At 46.1% G+C, this 19266-nt stretch overlaps 1 long non-coding RNA gene across 1 annotated transcript; it reads left to right on the top strand.

Moving 5' to 3' along the window:
* The first annotated feature begins 6755 nt into the window (after positions 1-6755).
* LOC136324518 (uncharacterized) lies at positions 6756-11135 on the top strand. The gene is made up of 3 exons (XR_010729106.1): positions 6756-7122; positions 9975-10392; positions 10649-11135. It is a non-coding gene; the product is annotated as an uncharacterized lncRNA (long non-coding RNA).
* The last annotated feature ends 8131 nt before the right edge of the window (positions 11136-19266 follow it).

Below are 19266 nucleotides of genomic sequence, written 5' to 3' on the forward strand. Positions count from 1 at the left end.
CTAGAAGATGGTTGGGGGAGAGAGGCCAAATTAAGGTTGACAGGTCAGTTTTAGGAGGTTACTTCAGTAATGCAATAAGAAAAGAAAGTGGCCATGGCAGGAGGGCTGTAGTTGAACTCAGTTCAACACTTACTGGTCATCTTCCACATTAGACACACAAGAGAAACCAAGAGACAGAAGCTACTTATATCTGTCCTCTAAGAATCCAAGATCCCAATCCTAATGTATCAACAAAAATTCCTATTTCATTTAGGTTAAACTCTTGATATTAGCCAATAATAGTAGCAACCTTCAGAAAGTTTACAAGATTTAGGTATACCTACCTGTTTTAAGTAACAGGTGCTTACCTGGTTTAAACAAAGACATAACTATGTCTGTTTCACCTGCCCACAGCAAAATCTATTTAAGGTCAAAGGTAATTCCAAATGCATAATTTAAGTGTGAACTTAATAAATTTTCTTATATTCAGTTGAGGGTCAGATGGTGGCACATACTTAATATTTCAAACTTTTAAACAAACATAATAAGTCATACTGGATATCCTGCTCTTAAGTAGTTTTGGACTTATAATTTCCTCCTTGTTTAATTGAATATTTAATTTTAATTCTTATGAACATTGTATTAACATTTCTCAGAAAACCAGCATCAACCCCAAACTTCTCTTTTCATGCATATCAAGCCCACAAGAAGTGGTGCAAACCATTCAGTGAGCAGAATACACTAATACCCAGGCTTGACAACAGCTGGCATTTATTAAATTAACCCTCCCAACAAACCAAAGGTAAATGCTATTACTATTCATACTTTCTGATTCAGGACATGTGAGCACAGAGATGCTGAGCAACTTCCCCAAGGTCACAAAGCTAGTCATGGTGGAGCTTGATTTGATCTGCAGCACTGGAATCCAGAACTTGGGTTAACCTGCCTCCTAACTCAGTCTTTTGTCATCCAAAGTAGCTGTGCGTTTTCAAGGCTGCTGGCCTTCTCCAGCCCTGATGCTGACACCATGTTTTGCTTCTCTGTTTAGCCATCTGACAGTATCAGGTCAAGTAAATACTCTTCTAGGTCAAATGCTGGAAATCAGCTTCATAGGTTTGCAGTCTCCGCCCTCGACTTACGACCAGACTCTTACCTGCACGCTGAAGACAATGTAGCAACGAAGTCGCCCACCTTCCCAGTTTGCCCGGGACCAAGGAAGCGGGGAATTCCCGGGACACAGACAGGGCTTTCAGTGCTAAAAACGGCAAGTCCCCGCGAACCAAGATGAGTAAGGTCATGCTGCAAATTCTGCCAAGGTCACTTAGGCACTCATGAGAACGAACGATAGTGTATGACAATAAACGCGAAATTAAAAGTCTCCTCACACTATTCCAAGTATCTAAAGGTTACGCGATAAAAGAACATTACTCCCCTTTTCTTCCATCACTCTGGTCAGTCCTGAGTCTAAGTCACCTCGTCACTGGCTCAAGAGCCCCAGGCGACACGCAACTAGCAGAGGCACTTCTGATCTCTCTCATCTTCTTTCTACGCTGCGCCCCTCCCCCCGCGCGGGAGTCGCCTGACGCCGCCGCCGCCGCCGCCCGGCCCCTCCCCCCGCTGACCCCGGCCGGGCGCGAACCCGCGCCTCCTTACTTGTAGGGTACGGGCCACTGACGCCAAGAGGGGACGCCGGCCGCCGCCGCCTGCCAGAGCATCGCCAGGGCGCAGAGCCAAGGCGCGCGCCTCAGTGCTGAGCCCACACCGCTCTGCCCGCCGGCCCCGGGGCCGGAGTCCCCGGCCTGCGCCATGCGGGGCTCGCGGGGCTCCCGGCGCTTCTGGCACCTCCCGAGCCCGGTGACGGCGGAGAGCCGCGAGCCGCGCATGCGCGGAGCCACGCCCCCGCTCCGCGCGGACCCGGGAGCACCGGTTGGCTTAGGCCCGCGGGTTCCGTCCTCTTCTCCGTGTCGGGGCTGAAGATTCCGTCACCTCAGCACGGGGAGCCTTCCTGAGCGTGGCGGCAGGTGTCTCCTCCGTGGCTGCACCGTGGCGGCTTCCAAACTGCCGGCCAGGAAAGTGCTCGGGTGGTCCGGCACCTCAGGATGTTAGGTTGGGTCTTGGGGTCCAGTTTTTCTCAAACCCACTGGTGCCTTTTGTCTCAGTTTAAAGATCACCGTTTGTTTTGGAGCTTCTCTTAACGGCACCCCAACAACCACAATGAAAAACAAACCAAACCAGATGAACAAATTCAGCTTTGGGCTCTTTCTACCCCTGAACTTTTACCCAGCTCCACGCAGCCCAGGCGAAGTGACACCAAACATCTGAGTGAAGGATGCAATGAGGAAGACAGTCTTAGGTAGGGTGACCAATCGTCCTCCTTTAGGGAGGCTAGTCCTTTTTTAAGTTCCGTCCTCCCTGGAAAACTGCCCTTCTACATGTCCTCCTTTTTGATATTGGATGACTAATCTGTAAATGTCCACCTGTATTTGATCAATGCAGAGTGGATCCATTGTGTGTGATGGGACGTATTTGTATCTAAATGAGTACTTTTTTCTTACAATTATTATTAAAAGTTAATAGGCATGTAAGCATAATTATAATATAAAATATAAATGTTTTTATTATGCATTTATCATAATAAAATATTATAGTGTATTGTTGCAATGAATAAAATGTTTCTTTTTACGATATTGTTTTCTTCAATTTATTTTTGTCCTTTTCATTGTAAAAAAGTTGGTCACCTTATCTTAAGGGATTGATTGTGCTCACCTGATCTAATCAGTGGTGGTACAATGGCCAACACCAACGTACATCTGGTACTACTTAAGGGCTTTATAATCCACCCACCCACCTCCCGCTCAGATATTCTTCCTTGTCTGGATCTACCATTTCAACAGGAAGAAGATTGTACATTACCTATTTTTCTTTGACCCTTTAACCATCTCAGGAATGCAATAGGGTCAACCGCCCGACTTTATGGCCTGCTATGCTGTTATATACAGATGTTGACTTCTGTCTCTAAATAAACATTAAAGACATTGTCTCTTATAATCACTTGTATTACAAGAGATCAGCCTGCTGATCTCTTTTTTTTTTTTTTCTTATGTGACAGAGACAGACAGGGATAGATAGGAAGGGAGAGAGATGAGAAGCATCAATTTTTTGTTGGAGCACCTTAGTTGTTTGCTCTTTCATTGATTGTTCTTTCATATGAGCCTTGATTGGGGGGGGGGGCTGCAGCAGAGCAAGTGACCCCTTGTTCAAGCCAGCGACCTTAGGCTCAAGTCAGTGACCATGGGGTCATGTCTATGATCCCACACTCAAGCTGGTGACCCTGTGCTCAAGTCAGAGACCTTGGGGTTTCAAACCTGGGTCCTCTGTGTCCTAGTCCAATGCTCTATCCACTGCACCACCGCCTGGTCAGGCAGGCTGCTGAGCTCTTAGACCAGGATTTTCCCATGCCTTCACTTCATTCACAACACAACTGAACCATCTAATACTTGTAAGTACAAGGTGGCTGCAGTGGCCAGGGTTGACCACCATGAGCCATGGGAGCATCAGTGGCTTCCCCAGGCCTGCCAGGTCTTCTGAGGCCTGATGGGAAGTAATTCTGTCTTCCCCTCACCACCACCATCACCAAACTCCTTTGCCCATTTGCTGCGGGTTGGGAAGTTCTGTGGAGGTTCAGGCAGGGTCCCATTTTAACACCCACTTAGCTTAGTGTTTAGGTGGCTCCAATTCTAGCCCTCCTCCATATACCAACCACCCTAGTTCAGAATCACCAAGACTAAACTGGTCTCTCCAAAGACCCGACCGAGATGAGGGAACAAGTCCTAGCCATGAGAGCTGAAATGTGCCGTTGCAATCGAAGGGCACTTGCAGGATTTTGTGTGGACTAGCACTTGGGGGTGGTTTAGAACTAAAGAAAAGAAACAGTTTACCACAGCAACATTGTACAAATAATGGACCATACACTAATTGGTCACAGTGCAATTTCCAATCCTGCTCACAGTAGAATTTCTGATTCTGCTGAGGACTTCCCAGAGCTACAAAAGGAAGCTTCACATTGACCTTGGTTGATGGTGGGGATTTCCTCTCTTGGGTCTGCGACTCTACTGGTGAGAAAGCATTTCCTCATATTAGCCCTAACTTAGTGTCTTACTAGTTCCCATCTGCTCTGGTCTGGTTCTGCCTTCTGTTCCTCTTGGCTGTTACCCCAGCACCGCAGGATAAGGATGCTTGTGCAGTGTTGTTGCCTGATCCCTCGCTGTACTGGTTACTTCTCTCTACTCCATGGCTGTTAAACCTTGAAGGCCTATTGAAACCGAGTGACTTTGACACTTTACAACTCTGTGTTACTGTGTTTTGGGAGAAATACTATTCAAGGTTAATTTTGCAACTAGTGTTTATTTTCCGTTTTATTTCAGGCTCATGAATGGCAGGGCAGATTTTTATAGTCCAAGCTAATTTTTACTTTCTCACTTATAATGTGATGGGTTTTAATTTTTCTTTCAGAAATTAAAAAAAAAAAAGTCTGAGAAGAGCTTTCACTAGGCTGCCAAAGAGGTCCACAGAACATAAAGAAAGGTTAAGAGCCAATGGGCTCTGGACACATTATTTTTCTGCGCTGATTTTAATTCAAGAGGTTAACAATATTTGTGTGTGTGTGCGTGTGTGTGTGCGCGCACACATGTGTGTGTGACAGACTAGAGAGAGAGGGGGGCCAGACAGGGATATGAGAAGCATCAAATCATAGTTGTGGCACCTCAGTTGTTCATTGATTGCTTTGTCATCTGTGCATTGCCTGGGGGCTCCTACTGAGCCAATGACCCCTTGCTCAAGCCAGCGACCTTGGGCTTTTAAGCCAGTGACCGTTGGGCTCAAGCCAGAGACCATGGAGTCATGTCTATGATCCAATGCTCAAGCTGGTGAGCCCGCACTCAAGCTGGCAACCTTGGGGTTCAAACCTGGGTCCTCAGTGTCCCAGGCTGATGCTCTATCTGCTGCGCCACCACCCAGTCAGGCAACAATATCTTTTTCTTTTTTTGTGTGACAAAGACAGAGATAGGAACAGATAGGGACAGGAAGGGAGAGAAATTAGAAGCATTAATTCTTTGTTGGGGCACCTTAGTTGTTTGCTTTCTCATTGATTGCTTTCTAATATGTACCTTGACTGGGGGCTACAGCAGACTGAGTGACCCCTTGCTCAAACCAGTGACCTTGGGCTCAAGCTGGTGAGCCTTGCTCAAACCAGATGAGCCTGCACTCAAGCTGGCGACCTTGAGGTTTTGAACCTGGGTCCTCTGTGTCCCAGTCCGACGCTCTATCCACTGCGCCACCTCTTAGTCAGGCGGCAACAATATCTTAATCAAAACTAACACCCTCCCTTACAAAAACCTATGAGACAGGTACAATTATCTGTTTTATAGGTACTTAACTTTTAAACAAATACATCAACTATTAATATAGGTCCTATTTTTAGATTTTTATTGGCAGTTTCACTTACCTACAGCATAATTTATTTTAGGTCAAAGATAATTTAAAGAATAATATAAGTGTGAATTTAATAAAGTTAAAAGATTATAATATACCCTTGAAGAAATTAAGAGGCAGTATCTACTTAATATACGATACTTTAAAACAAACAATCAACTCTGGAACTGTAGTTAACGTCTCACCCTAATTCTAAATCAAGTAATTTTATATTCTTTTGCTTGTTACATGCAATCTCTTAAATCAGTCTTTACAATTTTTTATGTATTTATTGAATATAGTATTTTTCAGTTTATTTTCAAGAAAACCAGCTTCAGAATGAAAACTTCTTCATGTATATCAAGCACAATGTAGCAGTGCCTCCATTTTGTTCCGTAAGATCAGTAAGAGGAAATATACTGGTATTTAGGTTTTGACACAGCTGATATTTACTATATTTAATCCTCCCAACAGCCCTATGAAAAAGACGTTTCTTCCCACTTTCAGACTGAGGGAATTTAGCCACAGGGATATAGAGTAACTTTCCCCAAATCACACAGAACTGCTCCTAACCATTTGGATGTCCTGCTTCTCAGGTTCACTGTTTACTTTCCTCCTCCTCTTACCTTCCCCTCTCCTACCCTTCCCCTCTCCCTTCTCCCCCCGCCCTTCCCCTCTTCTACCATCTGCTCTACTAAGTGGGTGGATACATATGTGTATTCACAAGCAGCTGACCTTTCTCCTGCCTGATGTTTATACCCAGTTTATTTACTCTTAACAAATGTGGGCATCACTGACAGCCATGTAAGTACCATTCTGGGTCAAGAGCTAGAATTCACCTCCTGTGTGTGCAATTTTCCATCCAGGGCTTATTGGGATTTTAACTCAGAGCCCTGAGGTTGTGAGCTTTCTCTCTCATTTGCTTTAGATCAGTGGTTGTCAATCCTGTCAAATGATAATCACCCGGGGGGATTTCAGGACACCCTGATGCCCACCATCATGCTTCACTTACAAGTAACCCGTTTGTTTGGGCCTCAAACAATCAGGTAATTCTAATATGTAGCCAGGGTTGAGAATCCCTGCTTTAGAAAGGTTTCAAGGGCAGATTTCATAAATTCGCTCATGTTTTTGAGACCTATATACTATGATCTATAAAATTGGATCCTCTGTTCCAGTTCCTTAAAAAGTGTAAAGATGAGCTGTATGTGTATATATATCCCTGTATTTGAAAACCAAACTCTTTCTGTTCTGCTTTCTTTCTGGAAGCTAGCTAATTTATAGCTCTATTTTTTTCTCTCTCTTTTTTTCTCTAGAAGTCCCCTGCCATGTCTTTCTTAACTTGAGCTGTGATATTTGTTGTGGGTGTTGGACCTGAAAGCAAATAGAATTACTTAGTGGTTTTCCACCTTTCCTTTCTGGTTTAGGCTCTGATTGATTTGCTTGATTGTTTTCATAGAGGCAATGACATCATTGTTTTGTTTGTATTTCTATTTTTGAAGGTGAAGAGATTTGCGCCTCCTGCGTAGCAGATGCACATGGTCAGGTCATCACTTGACACACAGGTCAGCGGAAGAGAGAGCAATGCGCTGGAGGAAAGTGCCAGGAGAGCCCACGGGGACCCGCGTGACTTGGCAGACCTGAGCTTCAGCAACCTCGATGCTGTCGTTATAGCTGGTGAGTTCGCTGAAAGCCGGGTGGCCAACTGTTCATTTTAATTATTTAATCCTCTTCCCGAAAGGGTAGTGCAGGCTCAGCTTCCATTTTGACCCTCAGTGTCAGGCTCTAGATTTGTGGTTCTCAAACTTTGCTGCATGTGAGAATCACTCAGGGAGTTTAAAATATTCCCAGTGCTTGGCTTACACCCAGTAACATCACACTGTCTGGGGCTGGAAAGAGACATTAGTATTTTTGATGCTCCCCAGGTGATCCTACAGTTCAGTCCAGTTTGAGAACCAGCGCTCTATCTAAAGTGACCAGTGGTTCCCAGTCATTGTTGCACCTGGAATCACTCGACCGGCTTCAAAACCATCAATACCTGTGTCCCTGTGGCCTGGAGTTTGGAACTTTTAAGATTCCTAGATGATATTCATGTGCAGACAAGTTTGGAAACCACTGACATATACCAGCATGTCTCTAACTTTAATGGGTATATGACTTACTTGGAAATCTTGTTACATAATGCAGATTATTTTCCCCCCTTTTATGGAATTTATTGGGTGACACTGGCTAACAAAATTATACAGGTTTCAGGTGCACAACTCTACAACGCATCTCTGTACCATTGCATTGTGTGTTCATCACCCTAAGTCACGTCTCCATCCATCACCATTTATCTCCCCTACCCCCTCTTCCACCTCCTTCTCCCTCTGCCCCCCAGCAATCACCACACTGTTTTCCATGTCTGTAAGTTTTTCTTTTTCTTTCTTTTCTGATTCAGCTCCCAGGTGACAGGTGGGATGTGGCATAGAGGCCACATTTTGAAGCCTTAAGGCTCTGAAAATCACAGGGAGGGTTTCCTGTTCCTGGACTTTTTCAGGGCAGGGATCACTTATAGCTGGGTGACTCTACCTTTTAAAATAAGAGATTGATTTACAAGTATAATTTTCTTAGATATATCTAGTTTTCTTTGTATTTCTTTCCCTTCATAAGGAGCTGTATGTTAAATATTTATCTTTTCTAAACTAAACAATAAAATCAGTTGTTTTAAGATTATTTTAAATGTTCACAATATTCTTGAAAGTTTTGGAGGCAATTTGGAGATGTCCCACGGTGAGAATGAGGATTCATTATTTTAGCTCAGGAGTGAGTTGCTTATGGATACCTAACATTTACCTAGGTTGCTTGTTGTTTTACATATAAGTAGTTTAGATATTGATTGCTATGTAACAAACACCAAAATTTGGTAGCTTAAACAAGAATTTATTATCTTTCCTAGATCTGGTGGTTGACTGGGCATAGCTGGGCTTTGCTTGAGGTCACTCTCATGCAGTTGCAATCAGATAGTGCCTGGGGCTGCAGACATCTGGAAGCTTTACTGGGCGGGAAGACACCGCAGTGATTTCACTCCCGTATGTGGTGTCTGGGCTGGGACTGGCTGGAACAGCTGAGGGCTGGCTGCATGGCCATGCGGTTATTCCACATGGCTATCTTGGGCTTCCTCACAGCCAAAGCCCTTGGGGTGGTTACGCTTCTTACATGAAAGCTGCCACCCTCCATTCCAAGAAGACCTGGGCTTTCCTCTTAAATTCTAGCCACAGATATCCCTCAGCAGCTCTCTCTTGCATTTTATTAATCAAAAGTAAAACCAGATTCAAGGAGAAGAGACTACAAAAGAACATGAATTATAGGGAGGCATGGATATTGGGACACCATCCTTGGAGACTGTTGGGAAAACAGCTGTGTTAGGCTTGCTCACTTGTACTTTGCCTGATTAGTGTATGAGCACGTGGCAGCACCACGTGTGCACAGTCTATGTAAGGAATGGGTACTTGCCACCAGCACGGATGGCGGATTGTCTGGCCACCGCTGTGAGGAGCCATTCTGTTGATTGTTTGCCTGAGAAGCAGTTTTTCCTTTCCTGCTTGCTCGTCCACCATTGAGAGACTAATAAACAGAATGGCCCAACGCTTTCTGGCTCTGCAGTTTCTCTACCATCTGCCCGGACCCAGTGTGAATCTGCATGCCTCAGGTGGAGCAGGAGCCGGCTCTGCCTCTTGGTCCCCTACCCCGAGCATCTCCTCAGACAAGAGCAGTGACATCACTACCTGGCCAGAAAATGACCAAAGCACGCAATGTCCTCACTCCCTGATGAGAGAGACCAACAGAACTCAGAACCCTGGTAACCAGGGAACCACATTCTAGAGCAACCGCTAGCCAGCTCAGTTGGCCAGAGACTTTAGTTGAGTCAACATGTCCTTGTGTTGTCTTCCCCGGTCCCAAGGCCGTGGCAACCAAAGAAACAGCCCTGATGGTTTTTTCCGCCGTGGCCGCCGCTGGGTCCAGACTCGGCCCAGGCGCCTGTGGCCCTTTTCTCGGAGGAACCGAGAAATAACCCATGGAGGCTCAGAGGCGGTGGTTCCAGAGCAGGCCACCACTGTGACTTCACCTGAGCAGGTCTATGTCCCCTACGTGTGTGTGTGTGTGTGTGTGTGTGTGTGTGTGTGTGAGAGAGAGAGAGAGAGAGAGAGAGAGAGAGAGTTTTGAGTGAGTGTATGTATATGTGTCAGAGGGTTTCATGTCAGAGGAGCCAGCCCTTAGGAAGAACGGGCTGAGCACGTGGGTCAGAAGCCTTGTGAACCAGCACATTCACACCGCCGCCTGTTTGGATTGGAAGTGTGGGTGGCACCCACTGCCCCTGGTTTATCTTGAGTCCTGGAGGTGAATTTCATTTCTACTGGGAGGGGGTCTCTGTAGAAACATCCTTGGGTCTGATTTGGGAGCAGATGGTGCAGTGGGCAAAAGCAGCTGCGACGAGGGCCAGGCTGGGCTTGAGGCATCCTGACCCGCTGCTGGTCATGTCATTGCAGAGCTCAGTCAACAGCACCCAGGAGCAGCAGCTGGAGGAAGGAGACCCTCACATCATCTCCACATCTGTGGCCCAGGTGCACCGTAGTAATGATGTTTCATACAGGCCTGCAGAAAGCGTGGCCCCCTGGGCGTCCGGGGACCTGGGGCCCGTGGATGACCTCAGTAGGTCTCCTCTCCCGGAGCCACCCAGGGTCTGGAGGAGGGCTCGTCCCCCAACGCCATACAGGCTCAGGAGGTCTCTTCTTTTTACAACACCCAATTTCCCGAGGATTCCTCCCCTGATGCTACCCAGGGTCCAGAGGACTCCTTCCCCAAAGCCTCCCAGGCTCACCATGTCTGAATCCAGCCTGCAGCAGGGGGCCCATGCTAATCAAACTGAGGCAAACCACCTGGAGCCCAAGGAAGCAGAACTAAAGGGTGAGAAGGTGGTTGAGGACATGGTGGCATGGTCGGGAGGGTTGGAGGGGAATGTGAGATAATTGGGAAGGGTCGGTGTCAGACACACAGGGAGCATTCCTAGAGGCTGGCCAGGAGCAAAGACTGGCTTCAGACCACCCACGTGCAGGATGGCTGGCGGGGAGGACGTCCTGTGGTGGGTCCTGGCCTTCGGCTGTGCTCTGTCTTTGGAGAAAACATGGAAATGCAGGCACAGGGGTAATCTTTTCTCCTCTAGAAGCTCCAGCACCAGCCCAGGAGGCAGAGCCGGCTCCTGCTCCACCTGAGGAACATCTGGAAGAGCCGGCTGCACAGGCAGACCTGGAGGCCGACCCAGAGCTGGAGGGGTGCCTGACTCCAGTGGCCTTTTCACCTTATGAAGTTCTTCCAGGTGCAGCTATGGAGGTGGGGCCGGCCTCCACTGCGCCTCCTGCCCACACTGAGGTGGGAAATCTGCTGCCTGAAGAAGCCTCCGACCAACCTGCCTTGACTCCGCCCACACAGGAAGAGCTGTGCCTGCACACCACCTCAGGGCCAGCTCAGGAGCCTCCTGTCCAATCAGCGGTCCCTAGCCCATCCGAGGGATCTATTTTCCCACCTCTTTTTGATTATTTTCTTTTATTTTCTGTTATCGTCATATTTCCATTTTCACCTTGGCCTTATAGAATATTCTACATTATTAATTTTTTTTGGATTTGTTTTGTTTTCTTTTATTTTGTTCTTTTTCTTTTTCTGTTAACATGTTTTTTCTGTATAGAGTAATTCATTATAAGTAATAAAATAAAAGTGATTATTTAGATTTTAATTTGTGCCATTCCTCAGCATGAAGTCCCTTAATGATGCTGTGCAAGCATCACCTCTAACTTGTTGAAAAATGTTCCATCACCCTGAATAGAAACCCTGCACCTAAAAGACTCACTCCTCCTATCCCTGCAAAACCTCACCTGCTTTCTGTCTCTGCTCCTTTACCTATTCTAGACATTTTCTATCAATGGAATCTTACCATAGTGCTGTTTTCAATGCGCTCCCATACTTATTTTGTTTTTATCTGAAATAAAATTTTTTCCACTAAAAATGGAAATCCCAGGTCGAATAGAGAGACAGATATAAAAAGAAAACTTTTTTAGTAAGTCTGTGCTTTATCTATGGGTAGCGACCACTCTGCTAAGTATGATCCCAGGGCCAGAACGTAGTCAGGTGACAGCTTGACCTTCCTGGGCATAAAACAAACATGAGAATAATGCAGAAATCTGCAAAGACAAACCAGAAGCTAGAAAGTATTCCTTACAAGGCAAGGCCAGAGAGTGGTTTACATTCCTGCAAGTGCATGAACTTCCTGAAAATTGGTGTTTTCTTTCTTTCTCTCTCTCTTTTTTTTTGTATTTTTCCAAAGTTAGAAGTGGGGAGGTAGGCATACAGACTCCCACATGCACCTGATGGAGATCCACCCAGCATGCCCACCAGGGGGCGATGCTCTGCCCATCTAGGGCATTGCTTTGTTGCAACCAGAGCCATTCTAGTGCCTGAGGCAGAGTAAATGGAGCTGTCCTCAGCGCCTGAGCCAACTTTGCTTCAATGGAGCCTTGGCTGCAGGAGGGGAGGAAAGAGACAGAGAGGAAGGAGAAGGTGAAGGGTGCAGAAGCAGATGGGCGCTTCTCCTGTGTACCCTGACTGAGAACCAAACCCGGGACATCCACACACCAGGCTGATGATGCTCTCCTGCTGAGGCAACTGGTCAGGGCCAAGTTGGTGTCTTCAAAAGGGACAGAGGGCAAACACCTGCACTTTCAATAAGAGGCAGTGCATATGCCAGTGCAAGTCAGATGATGGCCCCCCACCCTGATGAGGACACATGCACTGTAAATGCCAGTGGGAGAGCTCTGTCCCCATCAGACTGAAAGGCTTCTGGTCTGGTGGTGACCAGCCTGGAGGACAATGTGAGGATGGAGAGGCACCAACAGCTCCCTGAAAAGAAGTAGGAAAGGCCCCTCTTCTGGGGGAACAGTGTGTAAGACCCATCAAATTCCACAGGTGCTCAATTTCACCTGGCAGTGCTCACCCTAGGGCAGGGGTCGTCAACCTTTTTATACCTACCGCCCACTTTAGTATCTCTGTTAGTAGTAAAATTTTCTAACTGCCCACTGGTTCCACAGTAATGGTGATTTATAAAGTAGGGAAGTAACTTTACTTTATAAAATTTATAAAGCATAGTTACAGCAAGTTAAAGCATATAATAATAATTACTTACCAAGTAATTTATTTCGGATTTTCACTAATTTTGGCAGAATAAATCTTTATAAAACAACTTACTATAGTTAAATCTATTTTATTTATACTTTGGTTGCTTCGCTACTGCCCACCATGAAAGCTGGAACGCCCAATAGTGGGCGGTAGGGACCAGGTTGAAGACTATTGCCCTAGGATATTATCCCAAAGAAATTCTTGCACAACTTCTCAAAGATCTATATTCAAGACTGCCCATCAGAGCCCTGATGATATAGCCAGGAATTGAGAAAAACAAAACTGTCCATGGACAGTGATGGGACCCACCAATCCTGATCCACACGGATGATGGAAGCTGGACAGCAGCTAGAGTTGGGGCAGGGGTCTCCACGTGTTGACAGAAAAAGAGCTCAGGGGTCCTCTCACATGAGACATGTGGCCCAACATCTGAATCCATGATCCCACTTCTTAGAGCACGACCATGTGATTTCAGCTGGCAGAGAGTCATATATGAAAATCAGTCTGAGTGTAACACAGACAAAACAAACCGAGTGAGAAGGGCGGACCCTGAGAGATACCAACCAAGCCACTCATGATGCTCACCTGTGGGGTGGAGACATCAATCTCTGACCTTCTCCTTGATGTGATGTCTAATTTGTTATAATGCATGTGTGACTGTGACAGTTCTAAATTATATATTAAAGTTGTATGTCCAGTGTTATCTGCGTATCACTCATCTATAAAGTACATTATTTAGTTTTTATTGTTAAAGAATTTATGATAAGGAAAATAAAGGTTAGTTATAGTACCATATTGAATTCTAAAGGAATTCAGAAACAAATAAAGAACAAAGTCCTTCCCGGGAGGAGAGCCCTGATACGGGGGGCTCACCATGCCTGTTCTTTCCAGGATTTTGCACATAGTGTTGGCATGTGCACGTGTGTGCTTCTGTTTTCTCGCACCCATGTGTGCATTGGTGGGTGCCTCTGTGTGTTCACATGTGTGAGCGTGTGCACCTGTGGGTGTCTGGCAGGTAGGATTCCTGGACATGTGCTCTTCCAAACCCTTATTTCTCTCGGTGTGGACACTGCCAGTCAGAGTTGTTGGCATTTTCTGTGACTCCACATCAGAATTTCCAAAGCTCCCTGTGGTGGAACCCGGATCATTACTCATTTTTCACTTTTCTTGTTCTAATTTGTACAGGATTTTAAAATATTGGGTGCAGTTCCTATATCCGAGGAGAAAAGGAAAACATTACAATGAAAGAAAAGTGAAGAGAATGGTCACAGAGTGGGGATAAAACCAATTCTTCTGATGAGAGGAGTGCAGGTTCGAGAGCAGACGGCTCTAGAGCTGGCCCTGGTGTGTGGTCAGAAGCAGGTGCTCTGTGGCAGGAACCAGGGCAGGTTCTGCAGAGGGCTCTTCAGTCGGCGGTGGCGGGGCCTCGGGTAACTCGGCAGATGCTGCACAGGCCACCTGACTCCAGAGCTGCAGCTGGAGTGACTCCTGGAGGCGACACCCCTCCAGGTCTGGAGCGGCCTATAGACCCTCCCCTGTGTCTGGCTCTTCGAGTGAAGAGGTGGAAGCTGCCGGCTCTGTCTCCTGGGCTGGTGCTGGAGCTGTGAGAGGAGAAAAGATCCCCCACGTGCATTCCCATGTGCCCCCGAAAGACAACACAGCCAGAGCCTTCCTCAGAAGCCACAGCACGGGACCCACCACAGGATGTCCTACCGGCCCACAGTCCTGCAGAAGGGCGGTCTGAGTCCTGTCTGCTCCTGGCCAGCCTCTTGGGGTGCTCCCTGTGTGTCTGGTAACCCCTCCTCATCAGTTCACATACATCCGCACCCCCCACCACACCCCACCTCCCCCACAGTCACACCTGTGGGTTCTGCCTCCTTGGCCACCAGGTCCTCCTGGCCAGTTTCTGGACTTGGGCATTGTGCTCCCAATATCATGTCTGAAATGATGCGCTGCGGTGGGATACTGTGTTGCTTCCGGGGAGAAGTACTTCTCTGGCCATCCAAGGGCCCTAGATCCCCAAACCCCCAAGTGGCCACACTCACTTTGAGCCTGTTCTGGACCTCGGTGCTGTGGCTCAGTTGCCCGTAACTGGTGGAAATGGGAGGGGCTCTCCACCAGCAGCCTGCCGCTCTTCCATGTTGTGGGTTGAGCTCTGCAATGACCAGCAGTGCATCTGGAGACTCAAGCCCTGCCCTGTTCTAGCCACTGCTGCTTCTGCCCACTGCACCTTCTGCTCCTGGATAATGCCCCGGCCTGTGTCTGCACAGACCACCTCCCAGGTGAAATAAGATTCTCCTCCACCCTGACCAGGCAGTGGCTCAGTGGATAGAGCATCGAACAGGGTTGCGGAGGACCCAGGTTCGAGACCCCGAAATCGGCAACTTGAGCATGGGCTCATCTGATTTTAGCAAAGCTCATCAGGTTGGACCCAAGATCGCTGGTCAAGCAAGGGGTCACTCAATCTGCTGAAGGCCCGCAGTCAAGGCACATATGAGAAAGCAATCAATGAACAGCTAAGGTATCGCAAGGAAAAACTGATTATTGATAATTCTCATTTCTCTCCGTTCCTGTCTGTCTGTCTGTCTCTATTTATCCCTCCCTCTGACTATCTCTCTCTGTCTCTGTAAAATAAATAAATAAATAAGATTGTACTTCAGGGCTCAGGATGAACTTCTGGCAGAGGGCACCACCCACACTCCATGTAAATCCAGCGAGCCCTGTCCTGGAGTTTGAATGTGACAGACCCACCTTTTGTTCCCTCCTCAGCCTGTTTCTGATTGAGGCAGACCCTCCCCACATGAACACTTTGAGCACACACACAGACAGACAGACACACATACACACACACACGGGACATAGGGCTGCTCAGATGGGATCAGAGTGGTGGCTCAGCCTGAACAAAACCACCCTGGGCCCCCTTGTGTTACCTCTGGTTCCCACCTGAAAAGGGCCCCAGGTGTCTGGCCTAAGCCCAGACCATCGGCAGCCTTGGCAAAACATACTATCACTTCTGTCTCTTTTGAAGCTGCGGCCTCCTGATGCTGAAAAAGCAAGAGAACATCTAGTCTCTGCCAATGTGTCCAGTGAAGTTAGCTAGGAAGGGGTTATTTTATAAAGTTGTTGCTTATTTACCATGGTCCAAGTTCAGTTGGGCTCTATTGTCAGAATATGATGTCACTAACCCCTGGGTCTTGTACCCAGAGGGTGTTTTCACAAAAGAGTAGTGAATTCACTTTTTTTTGTGTGTGTGACTGAGAGAGGGACAGATAGAGATAGACAGGAAGGGAGAGAGATGAGAAGCATCTATTTTGCTGTGGTACCTTACTTGTTCATTGATTGATTTCTTTTTCTTTTTTTCTTTTATCTTATTTTTATTAATTTTAATGCAGTGACATTGATAAATCAAGGTACATATGTTCTGAGAAAACATCTCCAGATTATTTTGACATTTGATTATGCTGCATACACCACACCCAAATTCAAATTTTCTTCTGTAACCTTCTATCTGGTTTCTTTGTGCCCCTCTCCACCCCCTACCCCCGTGCTCTCCTTACTCGCCCCCTCCCTACCCCTCCTCCCTACCCTCTGTTACCATCACATTCTTGTCCAGGTCTCTGAGTCTCATTTTTATGTCCCATCTATGTAGGTTCATATAGATGGTATGTAGGTTCAACTATATGGGTTCATATAGTTCTTAGTTTTTTCTGATTTACTTTTTTCACTGCTTATAATGTTATCAAGGCCCATCCATGTGACTGTAAATGATCCGATGTCATCATTTCTTATGGCTGAGTAGTATTCCATAGTATATATGTACCAAAGCTTCTTAATCCACTCGTCCTCTGACGGACACTTGGGCTGTTTCCAGATCTTCGCTATTGTGAACAACGCTGCTATAAACATGGCGGTGCATTTCTCCTTCTGGAACCGTTCTATGGTGTTCTTGGGGTATATTCCTAAAAGTGGGATGGCTGGGTCAAAAGGCAATTCGATTTTCAATTTCTTGAGGAATCTCCATACTGTTTTCCACAGTGGCTGCACCAGTCTGCATTCCCACCAGCAGTGCAGGAGGGTTCCCTTTTCTCCACATCCTCGCCAGCACTTATTCTGTGTTGTTTTGTTGATGAGCGCCATTCTGGCCAGTGTGAGGTGATATCCGATTGTGGTTTTAATTTGCATTTCTCTAATGATTAGTGATGTTGAGCATTTTTTCATATGCCTATTGGCCATTTGTATATCCTCTTTGGAGTAGTGTCTATTCCATTTTTTGATTGGATTGTTTGTCTTTCTGGTGTTGAGATTTACAAGTTCTTTATAAATTTTGGTTAACCTCTTATCAGACATACTGTCCAATATGTTCGCCCATTGTGTAGTTTGTCTTTTTATTCTCTTCCTATTGTCTTTGACTGTGCAAAAACTTTTTAGTTTGATATAGTCCCATTTGTTTATCCTGTCTTTTATTTCCCTTGCCTGTTGAGATAAATCAGCAAATATATTGCTCTGAGAGATGTTGGAGAGTTTACTGCCTATGTTTTCTTTTAAGATGCTATGGTTTCCTGCCTTACATTTAAGTCTTTTATTCATTTTGAGTTTATTTTTGTGAATTGTGTAAGTTGGTGGTCTAGTTTCATTTTTTTTGCAGGTTGCTGTCCAATTTTCTCAATACCATTTGTTGAAGAGGCTGTCTTTACTCCATTGTATGCCCTTACCTCCTTTGTCAAATATCAGTTGTCCATAGAGCTGTGGGTTTATTTCTGGGTTCTCCATTCTGTTCCATTGATTCATGTGCCTGCTCTTATGTCAGTACCAGGCTGTTTTCAGTACAATGGCCTTATAGTATAGCTAGATATCAGGAAGTGTGATACTTCCCCTTTTATTCTTCTTTTTTAAGATTGCTGAGGCTATTCGTGTTCTCTTTTGGGTCCATATAAATTTTTGGAATATGGGATCTATATCTTTAAAGTATGTGATTGGTATTTTGATTGGTATTGCATTGAATTTATAAATTACTTTGGGTAATATAGACATTTTAATGATGTTTATTCTTCCTAACCATGAGCATAGTATATGCTTCCAGTTGTTTGTATCTTCCTTGATTTCTTTTATCAATGTTTTATAATTTTCCGAGTACAAATCTTTAGTGTCCTTGGTTAAATGTACTCCTAGGTACTTTATTTTTTTGGTTGTAATAGTAAAGGGGATTGTTTCCTTGATTTCTCTTTCTGACAGTTCATTCTTGGTGTATAAAAATGCCTCTGATTTCTGAGTATTAATTTTATATCCTGCTACCCTCCTGAATTCATTTATCAGGTCCAGCAGTTTTTTGACTGAGACTTTAGGATTTTCTATATACAATATCATAAGGTTGATTACACATGTTTTACTTCATAAAAAAATATGTATTTATTAAAGAATTGACCTGGAATGCTGAGGTTGCTGGTTTGAATCCTAGGCTTGCTTGGTCATGACACTTATGAGAGTTGATTCTTCCTGCTCTTCCTCCTTCTCTCTCACTCTCTCACTCTCTCTCCTCTCTAAAATGAATAAATAGAGATGATGTCAGAGTTATGGCGAGGTAGGAAGCGATACCGATAAATCTCCCCTAAAACTCAACAAGATCTTCAACCAGAAACAGAAAACCTATCCTTGGAGCCTCCAGATGTTTCGCAATATACCAGAAGGTATGGTCGAGCGAAAAATTGGCTAAATATATAACCAAACCCCGAAGGAAATAGGGAGTAAGAAATGCTCTGCCTTCCTCACTAACCTAAACAGGGTGGCTTTCACTGGGAACTGAGAATATAGAAACTAAGGCGGGCAAAGTGGGTGAATAGATCTAGGCCGCAGCACAAACGGCCAAACCAGGCTGTGGCATGGAGATCCAAGCTGAGGAAAAACTGTTCCTGTGGCAACCCGGGCAATACAAGATAACATTTGCGCCAAACCCAGACAAAGAAAGACAACTTGGGGCAGCCATTTTTCCTCATCTCCTAGTCGGTGTGTGAAGATAGTGGGCGAGAGATTCCTTCCAAAGCCCTGGGAGTGGGCGCCCGTGTTATCCCACAGAGAGGCAGAGTCAGAAGCCTTTGTGTGGGCCGAAAGCAGAATCTTCGGACCACCCCAGTGCCCTGGGAAAGCCGCGCATGGGGAGGGAGCAAAAACTAATTCTAACGCTGGAACTTTTCCGTGGGGTGGGGGTTTCACTCAGAGGGTGAGGCAGCCGGCCTGATATCCTGGTCTGCACATGCAGATAGTGAGAGTTTCCTCCGAGTGCCTCAGCAGTGTGCGCCCGTGTTATCCCACAGAGGGGCAGAGTCAGGGGCCTTTGTGTGGGCCAAAAGCAGAATCTCAGGCCACCACAGCGCCTTGAAAAAGCCGAATACGGGGACAGAGTGAGAGCCAATTCCAACACTGGAACTTTTCCGTGGCGGTGGGAGTTTCACTCAGAGTATGAGACTGCCGGCCTGATATCCTGGTCTGCGTGCACAGATAGTGAGCGAGAGTTTCCTCCAAGCGCCCCGGGAGTGGGCACCCGCACGTGTTACTGGACAGAGTGGCAGAACCAGAGGTCTTTGAGTGGGTGGAAGCCCCGCCTGATTATGCTAGCAGCTC

The sequence above is a fragment of the Saccopteryx bilineata genome, chromosome 2 (genome assembly GCF_036850765.1).
Source record: "Saccopteryx bilineata isolate mSacBil1 chromosome 2, mSacBil1_pri_phased_curated, whole genome shotgun sequence".
In the NCBI taxonomy this organism is placed as follows: Eukaryota; Metazoa; Chordata; class Mammalia; order Chiroptera; family Emballonuridae; genus Saccopteryx; species Saccopteryx bilineata.